Source organism: Lagopus muta, chromosome 13 (genome assembly GCF_023343835.1).
Source record: "Lagopus muta isolate bLagMut1 chromosome 13, bLagMut1 primary, whole genome shotgun sequence".
NCBI lineage: Eukaryota > Metazoa > Chordata > Aves > Galliformes > Phasianidae > Lagopus > Lagopus muta.
Window position 1 is genome coordinate 14,176,732 of NC_064445.1, and position 27,814 is coordinate 14,204,545.

The 27,814-nt window shown below is 41.5% G+C and overlaps 1 long non-coding RNA gene across 1 annotated transcript in view; it reads left to right on the forward strand.

The window, feature by feature from the left end:
* The window catches only part of LOC125699731 (uncharacterized), a 35,248-nt gene extending 9,488 nt beyond the window's left edge, over positions 1-25,760 (forward strand). Inside the window, exons 2-5 of the long non-coding RNA XR_007379686.1 lie at positions 16,714-16,794; positions 18,729-18,859; positions 21,520-21,621; positions 24,621-25,760. This is a non-coding gene — a long non-coding RNA (uncharacterized LOC125699731). The remainder of the gene's footprint in view (positions 1-16,713; positions 16,795-18,728; positions 18,860-21,519; positions 21,622-24,620) is intronic.
* Positions 25,761-27,814: the final 2,054 nt, after the last annotated feature.

Consider the following 27,814-nt stretch of genomic DNA (forward strand, 5'->3'; position numbering starts at 1 on the left):
TGTTTTTCTGGGCATTCACTGCTGGTAATAGTTGGAAGTGGAACAGTGGGGTAGTCAAATCCTTGGGCTGATCCAGTGCAGCATTCCCGTGTTCGTAAATAATTGGCATGCTAAACACTGCTGCTGTTAATTGCACTGGTACTTGCAACTATTAATTCTAATTACTATTCATTATTTCTGTAGCGTGTCAAATGTGCTAGAAACAATATCTGTTGGTACTGAGGATTAAGATATGGTTACAGTAAGAGATAATGACTGTTTTTTTTTTCTCTTTTGTGCAGAGGTGGAGCCTGTGTGCGTGGGGACACTTGCCTGGGTAATGTGATGCAAAGGGGTTGGCCTTCCAGGTGAGCTGCTATCTCACTGGCTGGTGGAACCTCACTGTTTTACTCCCAGGTTGAACGTGGCCCCTGCTTTTGTGTGCCCATCGTGAGAACTGCTGTTACCAGAGCTGGTGACCAGTCAGCTTTGTTTTCTGGAGACGCTGGTGGGAGGAGGATCTTCTCATCTGCTATATTATTGTTCACTTTTTGTGCCATCAGTTGCTGGAGGAGAGCAGGTGTCAGCTTCTAGACAGAATTCCCTGTTGGAATGCTTGGTAAATGTTACCTGTTACAGCTGCACTTGCTTATAACTTAGTACTGGCAGGGTGAGGATGAGCCAGTGAGGCAAATGCAGCTTTTGGGCAGCTCGTTGCAGCTGATAATTTGAAGACTTTTGATGCAGACAATCGATGTGCAGAATTTTAGTCCTCATGTAGGTGTTTTATTTCAGTTTTTACTTCCTCTGGCAATCTTGTCTGAATTAACATACAACTAAATAGCTGCTGACTGGAGCTGCGTAGGCATTGGTTGTGATGTAATACTTGGCCTCTGGGTAGACCTGCAGCAATTCTTAAACATGAGAATGGAGACGAGGTGATGACACGCAGTCACAGATCTCACTTAAAAGGAATCTCTGATTTCAGCAGAATTAAAAGGGCAGATGGGGTATGAGCATTTTCCAAACCCTGTCTCACTGAACAGAGAATTAGCAAGATCATTAAACTGCCTCATTATTACCATGGTAATTACAAGATTAACACATTTCTCTTCAGGATCTCTAATTTGTTTTGTAATATAAGCAAGATGGGGAGATGATTTTGCTATATTTGAAGTCGTGGGACCAATAGTATCTGAGGAATAAGTAGGGGGTTAGCTGCACAGAATGATGCATATCAAGTAGATATCAAACAGCTACATATGCTAATATGCAATGTATATGTGAGCTGCAGAGATCATTTATTTCAGAGAGTGGCAAGTAGGTGCTAGGTTTGATCACATTATCAAAGGTACCTGAGGACCTGTCAAGCGCAGCCCTTCCATGTTCTTCTGAGAGTTTAACATGAAAAGACAAGGCAGAAATGGGTCTGACATTACTAATGATGACAAGATCTGCAGATCCTTCCCTGGCACTCCTTGCTAATTTTCCTTTAAGGAGTCCTGGTGGACATCCTCTGCTGCTGAAGCTGCTGGCCGGGTGCTGCCTGGTCCTTATGTTTGTAGGTCCTTAGTGGTGGGGCACCATCACAAGCTTGAATTTGTCACAAACAGATGCAACACTGGTGTGTTGGTCTCAGAGCGGAGTGAGACTGCAGCTGGTGAACACAAACGGCATGGGAAACATTGAGGAAAACTGCTATGCAGCGGATGAGAATTAGTGTCCTCTCTTTAAAGTAAACTGCTTATTGCTGTGCAGCTGCTGGATCTTCTACTTCCAGGCTTTATAAACCTGCATCTTGAGTTGAATCCCTGTTTTTCTTCTCTTGCTGTTTTTTATTGTGACTTACTGTTTGGTGTCCACTTATGCACAGTCTCAGATGAAAGCTCTGTTATTTTAGTCTGGCTAGAGGGGAGTTTTTAGGTGTTTGTTTAAAGCTGACCGTGATTGTGTTGAGATCTGCCCAATAGCAGATGAATCAGGCCCATGCTGCACAAGGGTGGGACAGAAAGACCTTTCCTTTGCCTCGGGCTGGTGATGCCAGCAAGAATCCCTGCAGCAGCAGGCCCCAGGCAGCATCCTTGTTCCAGCCCAGGGGCTGTGGCTTTTCCACATCTAGCATTTGAGCAGCAGATGGAGCAAGGGACCAGACAAATGCTTGCTGGATCATTGTGCTCCAAAAAGGGGAAGCAGAGGAGAGGAGGCTGTTGCAGCAGTGGTTTTGCTGTTTAATTCCACAGCCTGGAGAAGACCGCTTGCCTTAGCCATGATCAGTTTTGTGTGCCTCCCCTCACCATGTGAAGAGCCCCCTGAGCTCACCTCTCCCTCGGTCCAGCAGCCACAACAGAAGAAAATGAGCCCAAATGGGTACCAAGTGCTCATCTCTTGCACTGCCAAAAGCATCCGAGTGGGGAACAAGTGGGAGGGCTGTCTGAAAGGTTACAGGTGGTCACTGCTTCCACTCTGGTTGTAGCAAACAAAACAAATAGAGATGTTGCTGGGAGAAAACATCTGCTTCTGCTTCTCGAGTTCCGGCGTGTGGAGTTGGGTGATTATGAAGAGCTATCAAATCCTGTTAACATGCAATCATATTATCTTAGGCTCGGAAGTACAAACTTTCAGGGTTTAGAAAATAAAATGAAAGATCTCAAAAAACATCTGTTACATTTTTTTCCCCTTTTTTTTTTATTTATAAACAAAACCCAAAATATAGTGATTTTTGGGTCCTGACATGTGACTTTTAAAGACTTCCATCTGGCAAGGTGAGCTGGTGTTGTTACCATAGCATTGGAATGGGGTAGGTAAGGATTCAGCAAGCAGGAGGGCTTTATTTATTGTAATAATTTTGCCAAAGGTGAGTGGAGAACATCTCTGCTGTGGTTTCTGTGTGAAGGCCGAGGGTCAGACAGGACTGATTCTGTGACTTCTTTTTTTCCTGCTTCCTCCTTTGAAGCAACTTCTGTGTGCCAAGAGCTTCTGCAAAAGGGGAAAAATACTGCTTTGACTTTCAGGTACGTTTCTAATGTGATTCACATAATTCAAACTTAAACTTTCTCTCAAAGTGAGAGGGAACAATTGCTGGCTTGCTGAAGGGCCAATCTGCCCTTTTGTTTTATATGCATGCGCTTGCTCATTAGATAACTAAGCAGCACAACATTTAATGATTTATTTAGGATAATGAGTGTGAAATGTGAAATTTCTGTGAGCCTTCACAAAGTACTGCCTGTCAAGTGTATTAAAAAGCATTTGCTACCTACTCTGAAACAACTGCAAAGCTATATATTTTAAAATTATCTCCTAAACAGTGACTACTTCTGTGAGTTATTGGTTCATATCACATTTACTGTGTTATCACAATAAGTCATTTTTTCCTGAGCACCTAGATGTTTCTCTTGTAGACCCAATTGCAATTTTCTTTCAATCCATTTATATTGCTATTAAGTTTGGCTGAAAGGTGTCACATTTTTTTTGCTCTGCCTGGATTCAGTGCTGACAGTTATACCAATGAACTGAAGCAGCTATTCCGTCTGCACTCAGGCACCCATGATATCATTCCCTGCTAGTCAGTAAATTAAAAATGCTAAAATCTCTGCTCTTCTTTGGCCTGCTGCCTGTACTTTGGAGGTGTTTATTGCCATCTCGTACCCCAAGATTGCATGGTGCTTTGCATTTGATAGCTTTACCAATACACTGGAAAGGTAATTGTTTCCTTAATGCTGCAGATGTTGCAGAAACCAGACTTGAATAGAAACATGGGTACAGAGGAGCTTTCCAGACCTTGTCTTCTCAAAAAGCTGGTGTTGCACATCAGTGTCTCTGCCAAGTCTTTGCCTCCAGGATCTGATATACTGATTAAAAGGCTGGCCTAACCCCTACTCCATGCATCTCCTAATGCTCGTCTCTTGCGTGTGATACTTCTCTCTTAAATCTTACGCTGAATTGTATGACAATTAAGCAGCCCTTAACCTTTTCATGGCCATTTTAATCATGTCAGGGCTCTCATTTATGGGTTACATTTGATCTGGACATTAAATGATCAAGTTAATCATGAAAAGGGGAAAAGTTCTCAGTATTCATTCTTTTGTCAGATGTTCTGCTTTGCCAGTGACTTCATCCATTTTAATGTGGCCAATTTGCTTGTTGAGTGCCATCAAGTGCTGTCAGACCAATGCAGCCCACTAATCATTCATAAGATTCTGTAAACTTGGTCCTTTTCTTCTTTGTGAGTTATAACCTTTTTGGAAGTCATTTATTAGTTGATGAGATTATTTGTGGAAATGTATTTAAGGCTGTGAGCTGATGAATAAAGCAGGTCCTTGGTCTATTCATAACATGCTAAGACTGATATTGCGGTCCTGCTAGCAAGCTGCTGGACTGTTCTGCCTGCTAATACAGGATTTGCTTATCTGCAAGATCAGTGTTTTTAAAAATATTCTGTAAAGGTAAATTTCAGTAGTTGTAATGGTTGCACTTCCATCATACCCCTCCTTGCCTTGGTCCAGCCACTGGGCAGCTCTCCCCATGGTGGGATGGGAAGTGGGGACTGTCCTGGCGGGCATGGTGGCACAGCAGCACCCTGGTCCTGGTGGAGGAGCTGCATCTGTGGGTCTCTGCAGTTGTTTGCTTAGCAATAATAGGTGCTAATGAGATATGGAAACTGTGCATTATGTTGCCTTGTTTCCATTCAAATGAATGAAGAACAACCATTCCCCAGGCATCTATGCATATACAAATCCACTTGTGAAAATATTTGTGGACTGCAGATAAAACAGGGAGGTAGGAAGTCAGACCCAGCAGAATCAAACAGGAGAGTATTTTAGATTCTTTAGGAAAGAAGCTGCCTGAGTTAAACTCCAGTAAGATGTGGGTCCTGTTCTCAGGTTACTGTGAAGAAAACCTGCTCAGGAAGCAGTCTCTTATTTTTCCCTGCAGAAACCTGGGCGTTGTACCAGGCAGGTCTGGGGTAGGTTGCTGGAGGAGGGAGATGCTCAAAGGAGTGGATGGGAGCTCAGGGGATGTGAAGCTGGTGATAGTGAAATTCAAACTCCTGTCTTTGGCACATAACCCCTGTTACTGATTTACCCATGAACTGTAAGTTTGTAACTGCATCTGCCAGAGGAAGAAGAGCTATTCCTGCCCTCGCACTGCTTTGAAAAGGAAATAGCCCTGAAGAGTAAATATGACACAGCTGAAGGACAGCGATCCCTCAGCCTTGCTGGTGGGCAGATTTCATTAACTTTTCAAAACACATCATGGATGCTCTTGTCTGAAGCCACCGATCACACTGAGGGATATCTCGTATGGGTCAGAAAACACCAAATGGAGCCCCTGTTATAGGGGGTGTGGACAAATCCTGGGGGAAAGTTGAGTGGGGCTGTCATTTGGTTCACATTCCGGGTCAGCTGTAACTTGGACACCTCTGAACTGAGGCATTTTGAAATGAGATTTTAGGGAAATGGTTTTGTTTTCCTTAAGCCCACCACACAAACCATGCTTGGACTGGCTCTCTATCAGCTGGGCTATGAAGCTTTTTGGAATCTCAGGAGTTTGCTCCCCTGGCAGTTCAGACAAGGACACCAGAGAGCACAATCTGTATAAGGATGTCCTCAGCCCATGTGTAGGCACTTGAGTATTATCCCTGCCATGTCACTGCATGCACCAGGTTGATTGCTTTAGAGGTCTGGGTGCAGTAATGAAAATGTGCAGCACTTAATTCTGCTACTTGGCACATTTTCCTTAAAGAAGACAAAGTCAATTTCTCAGTGTCATTGGGCCCTAAATTATATGGTGAGTGTCAGAAATAATTAAGAGAAATGATGCTGAACGTTGCAACCTCAGAAATAGACGTTATTTGCAACTAACTTTCAGCTAAATTCATGAAAATTTGCTGAAGTAGATGAGCTGTCGTTTACTGTTCTTAGCAGTGCTCGCTATTCCCTGGCCTTTGGTGCAATGTGGAATCAAGCAATTTCCTTCTGAATGGCTGGCAGGAATCTCCGGAATATTATTTCTTCACTTCCAGTTGATAGCTGCCAAATTGTTTTCAAGATGTGCTGCAGGCTCAGCATACTGGGATGCCCCATAAGAGAAGGGTGCCATGTGGGATTAGGTTTTGGCAGGCTTTGTGTCAGAGTCTCTCTTCCCTTTTTTCCCCTGTTGGGCTGCTTCTTTCTCCTTTCACATCCTTGCTGGGCATCGCCCTGCCTCCAGCTCACTGGCCCCAACAGAAGCAGAGGTCCTCCCTGCTCTCTCCTGGTGTTTTCAGCTGGTTGCAGCACCATGCAGTTTTCCTGCAGATGAAATGGCAGTGAGTTGTTGTACAGCAATGAAGTAGCACTGGGTTTTGGCAGTGAAGGTAAAGCCCCGAGAGCAGAGGCTTGTGGCTCTTGGTAACTTTGCACGCAGCATAAAGCAGAACATCTGCTGCTGCTTGGGAAATCACTCTGTGTGGTGGAAGGTCATTCTTTAATCCATTGAGGGGGGGGGGAGGGGAGAGAAGACCTGTAGAAATCAGATGATATGGAAGGAGTGTGAGGTGGCAAGGCAGAGTGATGAAAGCAAAGCAGAGAGGTGGGGTGAGGACTGCCCAGCCACGGTCCCTCTGGGTATGTGTGTGCCTGTTGAGCACTATGAGATTTTCTACACTGAATCAGAGGCACTGGGCCCCATGGGCAGGAGTGCATGACTTGCTGTTGCTGGACAGCATGTGCCACATAAGGTGAGGAACAGCACAGAAGAGCAGAGCAGAAATAATTAGTCGCTACTGACAGGCAGCCTCCTCTCCCTGCCTGAACCCAGGGTGACAACAGGGGATCTTCTCAGCAGTGTGTGATGATGCAAGGAGATGCAGCTAGGCTGTGAGGATGTTCTCAGCTGGACGCTGCTGCATCTGAGAGCTGCCCCCAGCAGGTTTATGGTGTTTTAATTGTAGTTGTCTGAGTAGCACTTATCTGCTAGGAGCTGGAGAGCTGTCTTTGTTTTTGGCGCTGGTGATCACTAGAAGGTAACAGGATGGATGTGCAGAACAATAAAGCAAAGCCTGGATTTTGTTCAAGTTTCCCCAGAAAACTGAGAGTTCATTTTCTGGATTTAAAAAGGGAATTAATAAAATCTCGTCCCCTTTTCTCTCCCAGTGTTTCAGACCTGTGGGGATTAATCCAAATTCTCCCCATTAGGTTTCCACTGTATGTTTGTTACAAAATGGATAGGTTGTATAATATCAGTAGGAAATTTTAATTTTAAGGGGAAATGGTTTTAAGTTCGGAGAGGGAAGATTGAGGTTGGATGTGGGGGGAAATTCTTTACAGAGAGAGTGGTGAGGTGCTGGAACAGCTGCCAGAGAGGCTGTGGATGCCCCGTCCCTAAAGGTGTTCAAGGCCAGGTTGGATGGGGCCCTGGGCAGCCTAGTCTGGTATTAAATATGGAGGTTGGTGGCCCTGCCTGTGGCAGGGGGTTGGAGATTCATGATCCTTGAGGTCCCTTCCAACCCTGGCCATTCTGTGAAATCGGGGCTAGGAAGTCCCATTTGAGTCCATGATTCAGAATCTTTCAGTTGAAAGGCTGAGCGTTCCACGTTGATGGACATTTGAGAAGTGGACATTTAAACTGGATATTAAGGTGTTAAGAGGCATCAAAACAGCTTGGATTTGTTGCTCTCTGGCAGAGTGGCTGTGAATCATTTAAGCACTGAGGGTTTTTTCTTTTTTGTATTTGATGTATTTTTTCTGATGGATCACAGAGGGCTTTTAAACAAGGACATAGTAATGCTAGGAACAAACTAATTTTCCACGGTCTCTTGTTGAAGCTTCTCAGAGCTGCTGAGAAGTGCTGTATTTACACTGCCCAAATACACATTCAGCAGGGAGAGGGAAATGAAAAGGATTTATTGTATGGTAGTTTATCAAAGGTCAAGTATATAAAACAAATTCCCTTTTATTTCATGTAGAAAGAAATAATCTAGGTAGTAGTCTGAACTTTCTTGTTCTGAAAGACACTTTTTCTTCATGTAAAAGAAATAAAAATGTCAACTGGCAGCAGGCAAAGTTTTTTTTCCTGAATAAAAAAAATGTGCATCAGCCTAGTACCTAAACAAGTTTGACTGTTAACTTTGTAGAGCTGTTCTTTAATATAATCTTATTTAATTCCATCTCGTTCTGCAGAACAGGGAAATAATAAAACGTGCTGCTCCTATATTAGTGCTCTGGAGAAACATTGCAGTGGCACAGAGCAATTGCACAACATTTCTGTTCCCTCTGGGCATTTCAGAGTAGGAGTAAATGCCCTCTTCTGCAGGATGAAATCAAACGTACCAAGATTCAGGGGCTAATGGGAGTGCTGGCTCTCCAGGCTGGCTTTGGCCACTGCACGTCCCAGCATATAGATAAAGACAGTAGAACATCTACAAATCACTTGTTGAAGCATGATGATGATGAGTGAAATTTATCTGATACTTATTCATGTACATAAATGTGCTTCTGATGGGCACAGCCTGCCTGTTGTTTCCCCAGTACATGTATGTGACAGCATGACTTCATTCCTCATGCTCTGGTTTACAGAAGGTTGCTGAGGGGGTCTTTGTTCCACTGGCTCTGTGGCACTACTTCATGAGCAAGAGTCACCCAGAGTATTGCATATCTTTATGCACTTTTCTGCAGTCCTTAAGAACACACAGATAAGTATCAATACCAACAACACAAATTTATCAGCATGATGTTCCCTCTCCTGTAGCAGGGAAAAGCTTGGAATTTTGTGGGCATGTGAAAGCTACCACAGCTGAAAATCTCTAAAAAATATATAAGAAAATGTAAATTGTAAGGGTGCAAGAGGCTCCTTCCTTTAGAAGATAGTTGCCCAGTTTTGGGCCAGCTATTGTTTATCAATTCATTCTGTTGCTTCTGTCTTCCTTACTGATGTGGATTTCTTTTCTTGTTACACGTATGGTGTTACTTGCCATTGCAATGCAAACCACCACATATGGAAGCTGGCCAAGAAACAAGGGAGCTTAAATGAACCAGCAGTCCCCAGGACTTCTCACAGGCAATGGCATGAGGGGAGAGGTGCACGTTAGTTATAGAAGCTGACCTGACTTTCCATTGCCTGATTAGTTTTCTTCTCAGCGTGCACGTGTTAGAGCTGCTTGGGGTCGGTATTCTCTGTGTCTCTGGGATCAGTCTACTGCCTTAGAAAGCAATTACTCCTTTCATTTTGTTTTGGGATCTCCCAGTTGCAGGCAGGAGATGAAGTTTGAAGTGGCTGTGTGGGATGAGGAGGAGGTTGAGCCTTCAGCTGGGTCCCAGGAACATGGTGGCAGACCTGTCTGATGCTGGGCACAGAGCCCCTCCTGCACTGTGTCCCCACCCCAAGCTGCTCACAGCTAGGCACTGTGCTGTGTATTCTTATGGAAACAGTTTCTGTAATGGTCTCTGGAAAGGTAAAGCCCATTTTGCAGCAGGGTGATTTCTGTTGGAAGTGTTTGTAAATAGTTCTTTGCATGCAAAGTTTTAATGCTGACTTGATCCACGGCAGGGGAGTATGCAAAAGCCCAGCATGGGTGGATTGACAGCTATTATTCCAGAAGCTAAAATATGAATCTCAAATGTTTGTCAGACATTTTGCCCCGTTCTTGGTGAAGATGTACAGTTTAATCAATAAAAATGAATAATTTAAATTCAATATCTTCTTGTCACTATCAATAATACTTTTGTGAGTGATGCATTACTATCATAATTCAATTTGTCAGACACCACCAATTTTACCTGACAGTTTGCTAAAATTTTAAACTTAATTTAGTATAGGCGTTTGACTCAGGCTGTTTAAATTACATTGAAGTTTTATCTTAAAAACATTGATTTTGCTTGAAGCATCTTTTCTGCCTTTGTGCTTATCACATTAATAACCAGTGAGAAGAAAACTTCGGTGGGCAAGCATGGGGAGAGCTGGAGGCTCATCTCCCACCACTCAAGCTACTTGTGTTAGAGCAAGTTTTACAGATTGCCAAGTGGTGACGAGTTAATTTACAGGGATAATTACTCATCACACAGATGTCCAGATCTCATTCCTCCTCATTTCTCTTCTTGCTTTTGGTGCTCTTGTCCTGGCCCACCTTTCTCCAGCAGCTGGGTTCCAGCCTCAGCTGTTGGTGTTACCGGGTGTGAGGTTCCTGCTCCCGTTAGGTGTAGATGGTCCCTCATGCTTTACAGAGCTCCTTGGATGAATACAGTAAAGTAAGACAGGTGACCACTGGAAGCTGAAAGAGCTCTCCATGTGCATTCAGGAAAATGAATTCTATTTAAATCTATGCATAACAATGTATTTCACAGAAATAACCACCCTTAGAAAGCTGAACTTAACATCCTAAAGCATTTGGTTAAAATGATTGATGTTTTTGACCACTGCACAGAAGGAAATAATCAGGCAATCCCAGTAATCCTGAGAAGGAGGTGGGAGGGCTGGAAAGCATGGCATTCTGCAGTGAGCTCCTCCACGGAGAGCTAAAGGCACAGTGTGATGCCCAAAGGCAGCCTTTGAGGACTCGCAGTGTGTGGCAGCTCCTGTTGGCTTTTTCCTCCGCTTTGTTCTGGAGTCATAATGCAATCTGAGTAATTGCATCCTGTAAAAAGAAAGCACATGGCAGAGATTTGATGGCTGCAGTGATGCTCTGGTAGCAAAGCTTCCTGTCTGCGTTAGAATGGTTGTACTATAAGGAGCTGAGGCCCTGCTGAGGGCAAACAGAGTCTGTGTACCACTCAGAGTGATCTGGGCTAATTTTGCCTGTGTGTAGGTGGTTCTTCTTCCTCTGTGTGGGGATACATTTCCTCAGCTGTATTCTTGCAGAAACCATGTTCTCCCCACGAAGTTAAATGCTCCATCTCCGTGCTAGGATCAGTTTTACGTAGTAGTGTTACCCAAGTACAAGTGACTGGACTGAGTCCCTTACATCTTGTTTCACCGTTAATATAATGTCTTTGGCATGATATTTATGAGTTAAAGGCTAGAAGAAACACTGGCAGAGGAGCTAAATGAGCACATGCCTGAGCTATTCACAATTCACCCCTGTTTATCGTTTACTTACTCCTGGTGCCAGAGAACACTGGAGCATTGCTCATGTGCAGCCCTGGTGGAGTAAGCAGTGCCTGGCCAGGAGTCATAGCCTAGGGCAGGAAGCAGCTGTTGGATGCAGTGTGGGGAAATGTGGGGCAGCGTTAGCCATGGTGGGTGGTAGCAGTGTGCGATGGGACTCTGCTGTCACTGAGAAGTTCAGAAGGACTGTGGAGAGGAAAGGAGGCCCAGGAGTGGCATTTACATGGTGGCAACATACTAGATGCTGGCAGCTGCCTGCTTCATTTCTGCTCTGGCACCCAGAAGTGCTCCTCTTGAGTACTCATCAGGGCTGTATTTTCTTCTCCTTGCCACAAGAATTTTCACAGCATCCTGCTGTAACTACACAAAGAGGATTATGACTTCAAGTGCAAAGTTAAAAAATAGCAGCAGCAGCAACGGATGAACTTTTTGAAGACTGAAGATGCTATTTTTCATGCAGATGTTAGTAATGAAGACTGAGAGGAAAGGAAAAACGGCACATACATCACGCAGAGGCAATACTGTTTCAAAATAGGACATTTTTCATAGGTTGCCAGGAAGCGTCAGGTGCTTTTTGGAAGTGACTTGGTGATGTACTGGGCAGCACTGCACTGAGTGCAGGTATGGGATGGAGCAATATCATTGTTTCACACAGGTACCTAATTGCTGCATCCCAATTTCAGAGGAGGATGCATGACTACTGCCAAGTGACTGATGTGAGAAGCAATAGAGTAATCAAATCTACCATATGTGTAATGAAAGCTGGTACTTAATTTCTGTGTATCAGCAGTAGTAGGTGTTTTACTCTGAAATAGGATGAATGCCATTCACTATCAGTAATAAGAGTATATCAAGACAAGGGTGACTAAAGGCTTGACTTGCCCTATAAGTCAGGGATAATAATGAGTGTTTCGGTACTGTCTTGTCAGGTTTTGTCGGAGTGCATTCATTGTCTTGCCTGTTATTTCAGCATCGCTGCAACTTTCTGGCCTGGAAGGTTTTTGGGAATTGAGACATCCTGTCTGCTGATGGTCCTTTTTTTCAAGGAGCAGAGGCAGTTCAAGGGCTGGCACCACCCACATCCTTGAACAGAGCAACACTGGTGCTGCCCTTTTGCTCTTTTCATTTCTTTGTTGGATTGAACCAGGATGGAGGTGGGACTGAGAAATGAAAAAGCATGTTGCCTATAAGTAGTAAAGCTGGTACTGTTTGGTGTTCAGATGAAAATCCCCATTTTTGGTTTTTTTTTATAGGGTGAACTTGAAGTGTATGATAATTTCACTAACAGATAAATGGAATTGGGGATTTACGTAGGGAAGAATCTTCTTTAGAGCCTCGGAAGCATCCCCTGCTTATTTATGTCTAAGTACTTTTGTTTTTGTCTGGCCCTGCTGAAAAAGCAGTTTCATGTTAGCAGCAGTCAGATGCTACAGAGGCTGCTTTGGATGCATTGGTAATCGGAAGTTTTTCTGATATCATTAGTGAATTTCAAGTGTAAACACCGGAGCGGTTTTAATTACTTTGTAATTTAATGTGGGCAGGATTTATTGCTGTATTTTGTGACCTGTAATTTATTTGGTGTATTGCACCATGCCTAATAGAAGATCTCATGGTGGTGCAAGAAAGAGCACATGTTGCTACAGTAATTATATACCCAAACCTTTAAATCTCCCTGCCTTATTCATTAAAACTTCTAAGCTTTCTACTACAGGTGTTACTGATGTGTGCATGAAAGGCTCAAATTCACTGCAAAAGGAAAGCTGCCGAATCTCTGAGGTGTTCTGGTAAAGTGCCAGAGATGCAGCAGCTGAGAGATTTCTTGCTCAGGGCTCACACATGCATTTGGAACAGGCCCTTTGAGCACCTCCTCAATCAGCAGGACTCTCTGGAAGTGCTGCAATTCAAGAGAGAGTTAACAACACTTCCATTTCCACCTAAGGAGAAGAAGCTTTGTCTGTGTGCACGATGCAGCTAGGCCCAATGCACGTGCAAGCCTCGGTGCCTGGCCCTGTGACGAGTATTTGGTCTCTCCATTGCTCTTCCACACACAAGCTACAGGTGCTGTGTTCAGGCAGAAGTGATATGAACTCTGAGCAGCTTGTATGATTTCTGTAGCAGAGCTTGTTTACAATGTAGGTGAGAAGCTCCAGTAAACTACTGGGCTCTGTGAGCATTTATAGCCATCGGCTGTGATTACCTGGCCATGGAAACAGCCACTAAGCAGGTATTAATCTTGTTTTTGAATAACACTGGGGAACCCTGGTATGAAGTGAGGCAGAAGGGGGAATAGTTGAGTTTTGGAATGGTCAGGCATCAAAGAAGCCGATTTTATTCATCTCGAGATGAAAAAGAGAAGGGCTTCCTATCCTGGAGTTATGAACTAGTCCTACTGACACTGCGGACTTGAGCCCTGTGCTTCAAATTAACGATTATAAGTTTTCTGTAAAAATGAAAACTATTTCAGAAAATGCTTGCTGAAATGCTTGCTGAATGTACAAAGTTGAACATCCAGGGTACGTGCAGGTGCTCTGTCTGCTTGGGCTGGGAGGCTTTGTGTCTTCCTGTTATGTTTTACAATCAGGACACAAACTGATTGCCTCTCTCTTCTCCTCCTTCACCCGAGAACTCTCTAAGTGCAAGGAATGCTTCCCCAACTAGCAATTACTTTCTGGAGGCAAAGTAGTAAATGTAGGGTATGCTACTCTGAAGTGTGCTGTATGGAGTGGCAGCCCTTGGAGAAAGTGTGATCCAGACTCAGAGGAGAACCAGTACCAGTGCTCCTATATCTGGGGCTTTCTTAGCATGCCCATCACCAGGGCAGCTGCATGTCCCCAGCCATGGTACAGCCTGAGCCTCTGCTGTTGAGATGGCCCAGATATAGGCAAATGAACTTTATTCCATAATTCCCTATCTAGTTGCAGATCTAACACCAAACCAAGTGGCTAGACTTCATTCTAAGAACAAGATACAGTGGAGTCCTCCACCATTACAAAGGTCTTTTCTACCTGTCCCATCTCATTTCTGTGTGCAGTTCTCTGCAAAGAAGATAGGTAGAGTCTCAAAGAGCCACATAATCGTAAAGCTGGCCTTTGTTTTTTTTTAGCTCCTTCTACACTGACGTAGCCTTGTATATGTTTCATGTAAGGGACAGCGAAGTAGAGTATTTTGGGAAATCCAGATGGAATTTTGTTAGGCTGCGAAGGCTGAAGAGCATTAGGAATTAGATTTTTTCCCCCTCAGTGGAACTTTTGCAGGATGTTGCACCAAAAGGCACGCTATGTGCAAGATGCTGATGTGAGGAAGAGCTTTGTCTGACACCTTTTTCTTAACGCCCCTCTTGCCATTCTTTGTTTGGAAGGAACAAGGCCAACTGATAATGATCTATTTTCTATTCAAGGCTACTAGTCAAATGTTCGTTGCTCATTAATAATTCAATGTGACAAATTTATTACCTTGAAGGTGCTGTGAGGCAATTAGACAATGGGAAATTGTGTCTTCCTTTCAGCCCGTTTAATTGGCTTTCATGTTGGCATTCATCAAAACCTCGACTTTACATGTAAACTTTTCATTCTGCAAGACTGCGGAACTACGAGCACTCATCAAAATTCACCTGGAAGGTACTTTCACTTTTTCTTTTAATAACAAGGAGAACCGGAAGGAGAGTCTGTGAGAGAGTCTACATGAAGCTTAATTAAAGTCAGTGGAGAAATTATCATCTCTTGGTACTTTTCACATGACAAAATGGCCTGTGGTTATATGTAATTTTGGAATTATAGCTGTTTGCTCTCTCTCTCATGGAGTGTTACAAAATTGTCAGTGAAATTAACATCTTTATCCTTTCTCTTCAGTTTTTTATGTATTGTTTGGGATAGAATAGAATGAATTTGTTTTAAATATCATCTTTTGTACTCCAGGTATTTTAAAGCACTTCACAAAGTAATGATATGTTATTAAACAGTGATAGAGAAGAGATTACCTTTCTAATAAGGACCCCTGGGCAAACAAATCATTTGAACACTGGATTTCATATTCTTGGACTACTTTTCCAACGTGACTGACTTCACTACTGACCTTTAAAAGACTGCCGTATGAGCTCTTGAGTCTGAGGAGAGACTTTGACTACAGTAATTTATTTTGCAGCTGCTGCATGTATGTTTTCAATTGCTGACATTCACCCTGAGGTTTTTTTTGTTGTTGTTGTTATTTACGTGGCTTTCTTTTGTATCCTGTAACTTATTTGTATATGGCTTCAGTCTTTCATGGACACCCTTGAAAATGGAATTGTTAGTTTCAAAGGTCTGATTTGTCCTTGTAAACTTAAGCACAATTGAAAATTGCGTGAGTAGCTTTAAGAATGTGCAAGGTTCAACAATTTTTTTTGATTCCTTCACTTCGTGATAACAATTTTTTCTTTTTTTTTTTTGGAAAACCCTTGTCTCTCGCATCTTCTCCCACTTACAGAGCACTTTTAAAAATAATTTGAAGAACTTTCATCTGCCATATTACATAGTCTTTCTGTTTGCATATGTTCAGCCTTTTGTTTCTCATGCTTGCTACCCGGAAAATACAATGGTGCTGCTGCAACGTACTTTTTCATGTATGAGTTGAATTTTGTGCCCTTATTCTCTTTCCTGGATTTTTCATGCAGTGGTAAACTTGCTGATGAGGCCCTCTATCCCTTTACTCAAGTCACTGATGAATGAATTAAATAATACTGGACCCAGCATCGACCCCTGCTGAGCACCAGTAGCTGCAGGCCTCCAGCTAGACGCTGTGCCGCTGATCCCGGCTGTTTGTCCCACTGTAGAAAGCAATCAGGTTGTTTAAACATGATTTTTCTTTGGTTAATGTATGCTGACTGCTCCTGAACACCTTCTTGTCTTCCACACGTAGATCAGCACATTATTCTTCTCACGAGGAGAGAGTGGACATGAATATCTGGCAGATGTATAATAACGTGAAATACTGGGCCCCTGAGTGCTGGCTGGCAATATGTTCCATCAGAACTAGAATGAAGCAGTAAATTCCCAAGAGAAAAGCTGAATATTTATCACCAAATTGACATACCATTTTATTGATATGGAGCCATTTCTTTTTGGTTTGTCTGGAGAAATTTAAAAAAAAAAAAAAAGGCAAAATGAATGCTACATTCAGCAGCAGCTGCCTCTGCCCTGAATGACTGGTAGATTTTTGCAGTGTTGTGCAGTTTGGAAGCTTTGTGGAGTCAGATTTGGTGGCGTTAATACTGTGTGAGCAGCTTTCTGGTGTGTGGTTGAGTTTAAAGCACTGCTAAGAAGTCAGTATATGTTTTTTGTGAGGGGCTAAGCAGAAACTTGTAGGTAATGCAAGTACTTTGGCTAATAGATTGAGAAGAGTTATTTTAAGCTTGTATTGAATATTTTGCTGAAATGTGGGTTTTGATGATTGATATCCATGTCTCCTTATGAACCACGATAATCCATCTGACGTATCTTACAGTGAAAGTTGGTAAAATGTTCTGCCAAAATACCCGTTGCCTTACTCTCCATCTGGATCTAACTGTATATGTCTGTGTCCAGCAGTGATTTGTACTATAGGCTCTAGACAGTGGTGTCAAGGAAGACTTCTACTATCCAAAAAGTTCCCTTAAATTAATATCTTGTCTTTCTGTTGCAGTTCTCATTGGAGACCTTGAAACGCTCCTTGATTAGGCAGGTGTTATTAATCTTGTGTTGTCTGACATTAAACCTCAGACAGGTAAGACAGTATCTACTATTGACTCTACATGCTGTGGACTTCAAATATTTATTATTATTTATACCTTCATGGGGTTTTGCACTGCTTTGGAAGCAGGCTTAAGCCCTCCCTGGGCTCAGTTGGATTGGAGCCAGGTCTTTGATTTGGTTGCATTTGCGTGGGAACCAAAGTTGTTTAACACAAGGATATAAAAAACATCTACAAGAAACAAGATATTGGTCTCCCTCATCCTCTGTTTCAGAATATTCTTTCCTGCATTTGCCAGGATCTGTGTGCTTTGGCATACCAAGTCTACTGTGGATTTGATAAGCATGGACTATGGATAAAGTGGAATTTAGGCAGCCAGAATATTTGTGCATCAAAAATAAATTTAACTTGTTTCTTAAACGGGAGCACAAAATTCAACCTGTTAGAGAATGAAAATTATGAGAAAAATATTGATGGCAATTTTTGTACTTACAACAGCTTGTTTTTGCTTTGTTAAAAAAACTCCTTACTAAACACTCATTTTCTGAAGCTTTTGTTGCATTAAACCGTCATTAACATGTCAAAATCAATCTTCTTCCTTTCTATTCCTTTCAAGTCAATCAAAAATTTCCTATTGTCAACTAGAGAAGGGGGAAAACAAAGGTCAGCATTGCATCAGTCTTTCCAAAAAGCTGTGTATTGTAAATTATTTAGGTGCTCGAATAAATCCATTTTTTCTTTTCAGTGGTGGGACAATAAAAGCAAGATTTACTGTGGCAAGTGAATAAAAAAAAAATTAGCAAAAAACAAACAAAAAGCTGCTTGCTTGGCAACCTTTTGCGTTAATCAAAACCTGAAGACTCGACTGAAAGATCAATATTTGGCTTCAAGATGAAACATAGCAAAGCTTCCATTAAAAAAAAAAAATTCGGAATAAACAGGAACATAGGCTGTGTTAATCGAAAAGAGGCAAATACAAAAATCCATATAGTCTTTTGGTTATCTGTGATAAAATGGCCCCATTGGAGCTTGACAAATTACAGTATTTTTATGCACATATCAAAGTTCAACTTGATTGTCTCACATGGGGGAAAAGACCATCTGTCTGTATTCTAGAAATAATCTGCATAATTGACTTTCAAACAAGCCTCAAAGAAGCAGGCATTTATCACCTTAATTGTGACAGGCAGAATGTGTGTCCCTGCTATTTTATCAAGATAATAATAACAGCATTGTGGATACCTGGTATCCTGTCTTGCTCTAAATTTTTTTCTGTTTGTGTGGGTGGGAACTGGGTCCTTTGAGTCATGATTACTTTGATAAATGACATGGGAGGCAGTATCACCTAGGACAAAAATAGCAGAGTGAGATGCCACCAAAGGCTGGACTTGCTGTGCAGAGCTTAAGATAATAGCTTGCTGGAATTTGGAGGATGTAGCAGGAAATTTGTAAGTGAGCAGCTTGAACATGGACTGCAGCTGCAGTATGCACATATAAATTCCCCTTATTAAGGGATTTCCTCGGGTTTTGAACACAGAGGCTTCTGCAGTTGCTGCTTAGAAAGTGACACAGGGTGGTCCCTGGGGACAAGCAGCCAGTGGGAGCAGGAGGAGCTGAGGGAGCAGTGCTGTCCTGTGTGGGCAGGGTGGCTCTAACTTTCCCTTTGCAATAACTTATTGAATTTATTTAGTTGTTGTTTTTTTTTCTTTTGCAAGTGATAGATAAATCTGCATTGGTTTTCTGGTTTAAGGTTAAGTTATACTCCATTGATTTAAGCTATACTGAAAAATAACCTGAAATAAGTATAAGCTCGCAAGCACTCATGAATTCATCGAGGATGTTTGTTGCTGCTTTGACATTTTGGTAACATAAAGTCTATACTTTATTTTTGATTTTTTGTATTCTTTTGCTGCTCAGATTTTCATTTTTAGAGTAACTCACTGTCTACAGTCTCATTTTTCACACAGAGCACAGTCTGTAGAAGTTTTGTAGTCATTCTACATTTCACTCTCCTACCACCGAAACAGGTGTGCAAAGTCAAATTCAGTGCTATGGTGCCACTGATTGTCACTGCTGGCCTCCAAGCCAAAGTGTTCTGGTAAGTCTTATTTGGTTCTTTTCGTGGATGGAGAATTTGGCTTTTATAAGCCAGCAGCAGAAGTAACTCTAGAATTCAAGACCAGTGATTGAGAATAACGAAATATGCTTAAAACTGGCCAGAGGGTAGAAGTCTTGGCATCAGTGCCTGAAACCACGACGGCACAGTGGGCTGTTTATAAAACCTCTCTCCTGCATGAGTACCTAAGCTTCTCACTCTATAAAACTTTTTAATAACAACCTCTTTATGACTTACACCTGGTTATAGCATAAGGGATTGATTAGGTCTCAAATCTGACAAGGAGAGTAGTCAGCATCTAAAATATGTATATCTTTGCACAAGATGAGCCAACGTGCTCTCCTGTAAAGTCAAGCTAGTGAGCATGGCAGGGACTCAGGGCAGTAAATAAAGGGATGCTGGCTGTGCACGCTCGTGTCCTCCGGGCCATGAGTCTGCTCCTCTGAGCTGGAGTAGAATTACTAGAACTAACAGTAGCACTTCCCACCACGCTCACTTTTTATTTATGCTTTGCTCTCCTGTTGAAGGATCGCAGGGAAGATCACCCACTCTCCCCCCTGTTCTGCATTTGGCAAGTTTATGTTAATGTGGCCTGGTATTTACAAGTGGGGCATAAACGACTGACAATTTTATGGTGCTAATAAACAAGCTTTTTTATATGTGGAATGTTCTGTTGTTATATTCGGAAATCCAATTCAGAGACGTACACTTGCATGTGGGAAATATCAGAGGTGCTGTGTAAATCTGAGCTGAAATAACATTACACGTGCATATGGTATCTGGTAAGGAAATTGCTGAGAGAAATAAAATCAGCACACATAGGCATTGCTGGAAGCAGTGTTTCTAGTAGTGTGAACTAGGTAATGCAGGCTGTGGGGGAGGATACTAATGAGGTGGACAAAAGAATGATAGCATTGTTTAGAAGACCTGAAGGATGTTCATCACTGCAGCAATGACCTTTGTCTGAAGGGATTTTTTCCCCTATACTAAATGCTGAGTTTAATTGTGTACATCACATTTCTTTAGAAAGATTTAATGTTTTAATTAATTTTTATGTATTGTACTTCTGTAAATGTGAATTATTTCTTTGTGCACTGAATTTCAACCAAGGTGGAAGGGCAGGTTGGTAGGTGAGGTGGACTCTTAGATAGGTGTGAACTGCTAGTGTAAGACATGGGAGCCGTATTGATTGACAGCCCCAGCCCAGGGGATCCCTGCTACTTTTCGGGCTGTTCAGCTCCAGGGAAATCAGATCCAGGAGCTGTGAATCCATGTGAAAATGGACTTGGTGGCCACCATTGTTGGAAGGAGTCTTTTAATGTTAATAAAGTAACTTTCAGTGTATAAAAAGCATGGAAGAAGGTAGATTTCAGTCTGAGCACATCAGAGTTACTGGGCTAGGAAGAGAAAAGATCCCAACAGAGGTGCTGATGGTTCAGGTTTTAGCAGTGATATGTATTGCTCATTAGATGAACACTTCCAAGTTTTCTTCACTGTGTCAGTCAGCTTATTGTAAATTCTTCATAGGCCTGCTTGTATTTTTGCCCTTAGCCTTCAAAAAGGCTGCATAAAATAACCTGAGGCAAATTCCTTTCTTGGTATTATTTCATTCAGCTCTAGCAGAGCTGGTGGAAGGGGGGAGGAGGTCTTGTGATGCATGCTAAGAATACTGCATAACAAATCTTTGGAAACAAACAAAAAAAAGTTTTAATTTGACATGGGAACATAGTGTTAGGTTCTTGTGTTCACCTGTTTCGTAGACGTTTCTATGAGATATGATGTTCAGTTTAATGCTGTCACTGTATCTGTATCCATTCTCTTCATCAACAACCTAATAACTGCCAATATGCTATTAAGCTTATTTGCTAGTTTGTTTGGTCTTGTAAATTTGATAATTAAAACAACTTACTTCATTTAGAAGGTACTGTCAGAGCTTGCAGTTGGATAAATATTGGGGAAAAAAAAAAAGAATTTATAACAGAAGAGGAATTCTGTTTAGGAGTCTTAGTGTACTACTTTTGTTTCCTGATATTTATGCATACAGATCTAGAAAGATGTGTTGTGTCTATACTTCCACCATGCTTTTTCCTAGCATTTGATGCCCTTTGCTTCTTCTCAGAAAACTGCAGAACTTGTTTTCTTTGCATCCTGATATGCCCTGGGGCATCAGGAACTCATTTGTGTATATTTGGAAGATCTTTGGATATTTCCCACGACAGGCAAAGATTTGAATCATAGAATCATAGAATGGCCTTGGTTGAAAAGGACCACAATGCTCATCTAGTTTCAACCCTCCTGCTATGTGCAGGGTCACCAACCACCAGACCAGGCCCAGAGCCACATCCAGCCTGGCCTTGAATGCCTCCAGGGATGGGGCATCCACAGCCTCTTTGGGCAACCTGTTCCAGTGCATCACCACTCTCTGAGTGAACAACTTCTTCCTAGTATCCAACCTAAACCTTCCTGTGTTTAAAACCATTCCCCTTGTCCTATCACTGTCCACCCTCATAAGCAGCCATTCCCCCTCCTGTTTATATGCTCCCATCAAGTATTGGAATGAGGTCTCCCTGGAGCCTTCTGCATCTTTATTTTAAAAAGTATTTACTTTTTTTTTCTTTTTTTTCTATTTTTTTTTTGTCCAGAGTTTGTGATTCATCAGGACTTTGTCATCTACTCACCACACAGACAAGCAAATGGAAAGACCAGCTTGGATGTGGTAGGATCACCAGGTGAAGCCTTACCAGGTATTTGAGCAATTCAGTTTTTAACAAACAGGATTGTTCCAACACATGCTGCTTGCTGAGGTTTGTGCTGCTGCCACCTGCTCCCTTGGCTCTGGGGCTGCCTGCTCTGTTCTTGTCCCTGAGTGCAGCAGGCATGGAGGGGCCCTGCGGGGTTGGTCTGATGGGCTGGCAGCAAGCAGCAGTCTTGAGGGTTTGTTCCACAGCCCCCTGAAGGCTCAAGCCAGTCAGCTCATGCATCAGCTCAGAACAGGTCTCATTGGTAGGCAGGATTTGATGCTTTTTGCAGCAATAACTGATTTGTGGTTAATAAAATACTGCCCCATAGTTTAACCATAGGAGACTTGCCTTGACTTGGAAGCTGGCTCAGACCACATGAGCTCCTCAGGAATATATCCATAGTGTGCTGTTGGCACCTGATAAATGAGATCTGAAGCTTGTTCTGTTTTATGGCACTTCTCCTTGTTTTCCATTTGTGTGGTAGAATTGGAGATAGTCCAGTCTGCAGCTTCAGCTGTAGTAGTGCAGGAATTCATCAGAACCCAGTGCTGTAATAAAAGGAAGAAATTGTGAATTAAACTTTCCCCTCATAGACAAAAACTTTGAAACGTGTTTTTTGTTGTAATGTTTTTCCACACTGCAAAAAATTGGAAGTTGTTATCCACAGATTCTTCTACTTCAGATCACATATGTTTCAGAGCAGGGATCTGTCACACTTTTACTTATTTTTAAAGCCCTATTCACACCTTACATCTAGTTTAAATAATGCTAATAGTAAACAGAAACATGCCATTTGTCCCAGCTGACTTTTCATTAGTACTATTGCTACCTAAAGGACTGTATATCTGTTGATACATTGAGCATATGGGAAATGATGTTATTTTTTTCATTGTTTTGTAGTTTAATGTTGTTTTTGCTTTGCAGTAAATTTGTAGTGCCCTGGTAGGCTTTATTTATAGCTTGCTTTAACATAATTTCCAAGTATGAAATTATTTGTTACAGAAAAATATTTGTTTAATTTGTAAATGTGGGTGCCTGAGGATTCCCACTTGTGCATATGGGTGAAAAAGTGAAAGGCACAAATGTGCCAGTTTGGTGGCACTTGAGCGTTCAAATGGAGATAGAATATCAGAATTTATGTACTCACTCATTTGGATGACAACACGCATAGGGCTGAATCTGTCCCAGCTCTTGTCTTACAACACCATGATAATGAATGGCATGGCAAGCAATGTAGGTCAAGATGATATTTTACTTCCCTCATATGATGTAACTCATATGTAAGGGCCAAGATCTAGAGCTTTACTCTGTGCTTTCAGATTTGCATTTGTTTTTCAAGCTCATTTTGATCTGTTCAGAGGATGCCACTGCATTAGCAATGCAGTACTTTGCTTCTGTCTCTCTTCATTTTGCTTTACCTTCCCAACCCAGCTGGAGTTGTCTCTCGTAAATCCTCAGCTGGCCTCAAAATTATAATGTATGTAGGTAAGATGCATGCTTATTCTTCTCTGTAGGGAATCATATTTAATGAAGTTTATGGTTAGGATTCAGCAAGCCATACGAGCAGCACGTCACAAGCAACTACAGTGTGGAGTGCTGCAGGCCTTATTTGAAAGACTATTCCTTCAGTGCTCATTTTGCCAAGTTTTCCTACACCTGCCAAATGCAGAATGCTTTTTGAAGCTTCAGTGCATCTCACTGGTATTAATGAGAGATTATGGTACACTGTGTAGTGAAAAACAGACCTGTAATGGCCAGAGAGGCTATGAATCAACTATGATGAAATGAGAGCAAAAACATACAGTGTTAACTAAGAACTAACATTTCTGTAACCACATTGTCTTTAGAGATCTTCCCAAAGCAACTGAAATAAATATTATTTCTTACAATCTGAGTAAGACCTTAGTTCTTCTAAGGCAACTGTTTTTCATCAGTGCTTCATATGAAGTTGATCCTCATTTGTGAATGCTGGAAGCCTTAATGACAGATAGTCTATTATTTTATTTTCATCTGCTGTACATTTCTTACCAGGACTCTATGTGCAGTTTGTCCATGACATAATGGTAATTTACTGTTGAGTCCAGAGTGTGTATTGAAACCTAAAGGATGTGCACTACAAGTGGTGTACTTTGTTTGTTCTATTGGTGGACATCTTTCTACCTTTGTTTCTACCAATGTTTCTTTTCCAAGCTCTTCACTTATCATGCCTACAAATCTTTTTACCACAATTTTTGGGTTAGATATTAGGAGGAAGTTTTTCATAAGAGGGTGATGATGCATTAGAATAGGTTGCCCAAGAAAGTTGTGGATGCCCCATCCCTGGAGGCATTCAAGGCCAGGCTGGATGTGGCTCTGGGCAGCCTGGTCTAGTGGTAGATGATCTTTGATGTTGTTTTCAGCTAGGCCATTCTGTGATTCTATGATTTTTCATTGCTGGTAATAACATTAACCATATTCACTTCCTTGTTTCTATTAGAAGAGCTACTTTCCTTTTCTTTGTTTAATTTTGCTAGTAGATGTCACCCTATTTTAATAGGCTGTCCTAGTTAGGACTGAACTTTTTTGATTTGTAAAGGTTTTCATTCTGTAGTAATTCTGCAATTGAAATGGCAGGCAATGGGAGTTCAGAGCCCTATTATTTCAACTTAATATGCAATAGTACATGCTCTTCATGTTGGAAAGCTGTAGGATCTTGGATGTGAAATGCATGGAATAATTCTCAGTGCATGGCTGGGGGTATTTACAGAATGTCAAAGCCATCTTGCAAATCTATCCCAAACCACAAGAATCACGCTTTCAGTGGTACAGGCTTGGAGATGTGTAGGCTCTTCCTTAACCTGCATTTTCAAAACACAAGTTCAAACTCTCAGCAGATTTCTTTGCTGTGGCAGGTCAATTATGTGCATTCTCATACTTCAGTAATGTAAAACAAAGCAATGTGCAGGTTGGATATTGAAATAGATGGGGTCAAATGTTAGATTTGCTCTCTTTCTTCTTAACAGTGTGTCAGTGATTAATTGAAAATGCAAGAAAAACAGAATGCAAGTCTCAGTGTAAAATGGTGATGACTACTTGTCAGCTGGTCTTGGAAGAAGGACTTGGACATTGGTATTAAACTTCAAAATGCTGGAAGACTTGCCCTCTATTGACTAAATAGTATTTGGCATAACAGAAAGCTGTGAAAGGGCTACTTGTAGAAGTGGAGGCCAGAGGCAAGCTTCAAGGAAAGTTATGCTCTGGTAATAAAGGTAGATGTGGAAGGAGCTAGTTCTGGCGTTGGTCAAATTGACGCTCAGAATCCCAGAGTTAAGAGATTTGGCTTTACATCGTGGCAATGCCCTGATATAAGCTAGAGCAAGTATCAAATTTTAGCCCTGTATTTCTTTAGTCATAGTAATCATGCAAACTGTTGTTTTCTGTAGTTTTTTTTCCTTTTTTTTTTCTGAGCACGGGTCACAGACTTCACCTCAAATTGTGACTGAGTTTAGGCAGAATTAGAGAGTAGCAGAGCCCTGATTCATAGCACACCATTTAATCTCGGTCTTCTAGAGGGAAGGGAATTGTTTTATTAGTTCTGCTCATGAATCCCTTTTTCAAGACACACATATAGTGAGTTTATGTTATGCTAATGCAACTCCATCTCAAGGGAGTATCAAAATGCTGAAGATCAACCACGTTACGATTTATCCTCCTTCCCTACCCAAATTGGAGGTAGGCAGTTCCTCATTTGCAGGTGAAGATATAAAATGATCTTTTCAAAACATTGAGAAGCATGAGCAGTGTCCTGCAGCTGACTTTATGCTGCCAAGCCTAGTTTGTTCTACTTAGTCATTACAGCTGTTGACTCTGTGTGTTACTGCCTAGAACATGTAGATACTGCTGCCTTAAGACCTGGCAGTAGGATACGGGGTATTCTGTGATCTTGCAGTAGAATTTCCTTGGGTAATCAGCAAGTCTTAATGACATGGAAAGGGCAATTAACATTTTGTTAATGGAAAACATATTTGATCTGTATCCATATACTTACTGTATGCATTGATATAAAGTTTATATAGAGACTTTCTGGAATGGAGATAATTGCAGAACAGTTCTGTTTTTTTTTTTTTCCAGCTGACAAGCAATTTGTGAAAATGATAATAAATTATTGCACGATGCGTGGAAAGCATAGACACAGTCAGATCAAGCATTTCAAAGTGTTCTCTTGTTTAAACAGCTTATTAAATTGTTAATGACTCTGAAAGTTTTGCATATTGTTATTTAAAAACAAAACCTGTATGTGTACTGTGTACTTAATGATGAATTAAAATTTTACATTGCTTACTGCATTGCAACCGCTATAATATGGCTTGGGATTATGTGAACATATTTGTTTTGTCCTAGGTTGAAACTTGGATAAAATTGTTAAACATATTATGTTACCATAAATTTTGCACACGTTGAGCGAGCAGTATATTTTCCTTTGTCTTTTCACATCAGTTAAGTAACTACGATCCTGGTTAGTTGAGGAGAATTACTGGATTCATGAGCCTATTTGCATGACACATGGGATGGGAGAGCTGCATTTTGTGGAATCATGAAAACACTCAGTCTTGAAAAGGTCTCGCCTACGGGTTTTGAATGTAGATGCATGTAAAAAATGTATCTTAGACTGGATTAATTCCTGTTCTTCAGTATCTGAACCTGCAGAAGGTCCCCAAAAAGCTAGGACAAAAGTACATGCCCTTATTTCTGCAGACTCTGCATAGATATATGCAGAAAGTTCCTTTAACTGTCAAACACGTATCAGCATATGCTGATATGCTTAATTTTAAAATTAAGCATACATTTCTATGCCTTCTGAAAAGAAGTGCCTGAAGTCAAGGCAATGCTTAAGTACAGGCTTAATGCTGGCTATGCAAGTGTCCGGCACCACAAGGACCTTTCTGTAACAGCCCAGCAGAACAGCCATGTAGACAGCCAAGGATCAGACTTCACAAATAAATTTGAGTTCAGTTTTGAAGGGTACTAACCTAGTGAAAAATTACTTCCTCAGAGGGAGCTGAACAAACTAGAACAAAAATACTGTCTTTCAACTCACAACAGAATGCATCTTATTTTTATTTACATCATTGTTAAATGGATTTCTTAATTCTGAGTACATTGCTTTGCAGTCATTAGAGCATGTTACCTGGCATTCTCCCAGTCATTCCACCAACATGTAAGAGGTATGTGCACACCAAATGTGTGCTGAATGGCAATGAGGGGTATTTTAGAGCCTTGGTATTAATATTTCAAATGTTTTTGTTTCGTTGTCTTACTTAATATTTTATTATCAGATTTTTACTCATTATGCGCATGGCCCTATTCCCTGTGTGAACTGATGAAGTTATGTAGCAGTAAATTGAAAAAGAGAGCTATACATACAGGATGATTTATTGTTAATGTGAAATTCAGCATAAACCTGCAAATGCACTAGCAGAAATCCCTAGCTTTTTCAAAATTCATATTATGAGACAGACAATCAGCTGCCCAACAAACAGAACATCTTGTACTCTATTAATCCTGCAGTGACAGATCCCCTTGCACGCATTTAGTTTTTCAAATAATACAAACATATGTCACCATTTTGTTTTTATTGATTTTGGACTTTCAGAGTACAGCTACAGCAAAGGCATTATGAAGACATTTATTGCAGAGTTTGCTTTGATTTGTTGCAGTCAATTGAAATTGTGTCAAAGTAAAGTCTTTAATATTAAATATGATGAATTCCCTTGGGCCCTTATCGTGCAGCATCATCCAACTCAAGGTGACTCCTGCCACTGGAGCACAGGAGCTCTGGGCTGGGAAGTGCTTCCCAGAGCACTGCCCACCTGCTGGCCAGAGCAGGAAATTATCATTCATTTCGTGTCAGATGAAATAATCCCATTCACAAGTATGTTAAACTCAGTCTTAGGATACTTTCCTTCTTGCTGTTGCCATTATTATGAAGACTTTTCTAGAGTTTTCTTTATGTACCCATTTATTCTGGGGGCAAAAGTAGCTCTTAGCCACAAGAGACTTCCTTTAATGACCAGTTTAAAGTTAAGCAGTGTTATTCTCAGCTTTGCGTTCTCTCCTGTGCTTGGAGAGTTTCGTTAGTATATCTGTGTCCCTGCTGAGCTGGCTGGTGGAGCCATGCTCGCACCGTGCTGGCTGTTTCTGTAGTCACACACCCAAG